Below are 2,171 nucleotides of genomic sequence, written 5' to 3'. Positions count from 1 at the left end.
TGGAAAATAAAATCCCCCCCCCCGGAACAAAACTGATGTGATTTTTCCTACAGGTCAAACCTGACTTTCCTCAAAGCTCAGCTCTGTTTATGCCCAAACCTGGCTTAATCCTCACCCCTGCCCCAGATAATTGCCCCTGAAGACTCTCCCCCAGTCATATCCTCTTTTCTTACACCTTCAACACTTGACATTTTCTCCCTTTTTTAGAATAGAAGCGCAGAGAGCATTAAAAAACCACAGAAATCAGTAAAACAGTGCAAGATAATGAAATTATTCCACACTGTCGTGTAAGAAACACAAAAAAGAAAACCCTAAAACTGTGGAAGATAATGAAAATATTCCACAGTCTTGTGTAAAAAACACAAAAACGAAATCCCTAAAACTGTGGAAGATAATGAAAATCCTCCACACTCTTGTGTAAAAACCACTTTCCCCAGCCCAGGTTTCACTGGGTAATAAATGAAACAGTTCAGCCCATAGGGAACTCCCTGTGGGAATCAGCACTGACTGAAGCAGCATCCACAAATCCTAGAAAGTCATTTTTGGGATCTCCCTGTGCTTGCTGTGCAAGCTGGGACCTGCCCTGCCTCGGTGGATAAAAGAGGACTCCGTGCAGCATTATTAGAGGGTCCAAATTGAAAATTGCCATTGAGCAGGCAGGGATGGGGCTGGAGGTGGACAGCTCATAGCCAGCAGTGCCTGTTTGCAGAGCAAGACTCATGGGAGCTGTTTGAAATTAGAGCAACAAAGGATTCTTTCAAAATGTCAGGTGCCTGTTGAGGTTGGAAGCAGAACCACAAAATTCCCGGTGAAACAAATACAAAGCCTTGGAGACCTTGTAGTGCCCACATTCCAAGGGGGTTTGTTGGTAGATTTGAAAATGCACTTCTCTTGTCATGGCTGGAAATTGCATTTTGGCCCTTTCTGTGCCATAGAAAGGCCAATTCCTCACCAGATTTGAAAATCCACTTCTCACGGCTAAAGATTGCATTTTGGCCTTTTCTCTGCCACAAAAATGTCAATTCCTCACCAGATTTGAAAACCCACTTCTCTTCTCGTGGCTGAAAATTGCATTTTGGCCTTTTCTGTGCCATAGAAAGGTCAATTCCTCACCAGTGTAGGTCAACACCTGTACCAAACCCAGGCCAATTCCTGCTTTATTGTGAATGTAATCACAAGTTATAAACAAGAAGATAAAGCTACCCAAGATAAGGGCTGGAGCAGTGGAGGAGAATAGAAAGAGGAGCAATCTCTGATGTGATTTACTGGCCAATAAATGCAGTGAGTCACCGCAGTCATTTCCTGTTTGCAGGAGGCCAAATTCTCCCACCTCGAATTGGAAGAGTTCCTGAGCTGGTGAGTTGGGGTTGGAGGAGTTCCTGAACGGGTGCCTCATCCTAGAGACTTGCACAGGACATTTTCAGGACATTTTCAGGACATTTTCAGGATAACACAGGGATTCGTGGCACTGAGGGGCTGGATCCTGGCTCCAGCTCCTCCTGGACTCACGCAACCCATGCGGTAAAGCAGCTGAAATGGAATGGAAATATTTCCCCAAAGAGAGCAGGAGGTGTCCTGTCACCCTGATTTTTTAAAGTTTTTCTAAGCTTTCTGATGTTTACACTCTTTGTAGTGAATTTTCTCACATATTTTATGTAAATAACTGATTGTTTTGCATTCTTTTATGGAGGAGGAGAAGTTTGATGGGCTGTCGGTTTGCCCAGTGTCATTGGAGAGGTGGCACTGTCACCCTCCAATCCACTGTCACTTTTGGAAATCTGTAAATGTTGGAGTCAGAAACTAAACTTCCCTTTTTCCCTTGAGAACAGCAGCATCTCCCCATTGTTTTATTTCATAGGGTGAATTTATTTCCTGTAGCGACAGCGCCCTTAGAGGAAGGGACACCTTGCGGCTGTCTCTGTGTCAGACAGGCAAACACAACCCAAAAGTGAAAGTTTATCTGACAAATCCCTTCCCCTGGCACAAACTGAGGAGGCAACTGACTGCTGGCTCCCTGTGCCTTCAGTCCCAGAGCTGCAGGGATTTCACAGGGATAACAGAGGGTGCAGGTGAAGCCTTGTTGAATTTGCAGCAACCCTGATGAGGGAAGAGGTGATGACTCTGACTCCATGTTCTTAGAAGGCTAATTTATATATTATATTTATATATAA

Source organism: Geospiza fortis, unplaced genomic scaffold (genome assembly GCF_000277835.1).
Source record: "Geospiza fortis unplaced genomic scaffold, GeoFor_1.0 scaffold37, whole genome shotgun sequence".
Classification (NCBI taxonomy): Eukaryota; Metazoa; Chordata; class Aves; order Passeriformes; family Thraupidae; genus Geospiza; species Geospiza fortis.
The sequence above is the reverse complement of the archived record's forward strand: the minus strand, read 5'-3'. Positions refer to the sequence as shown.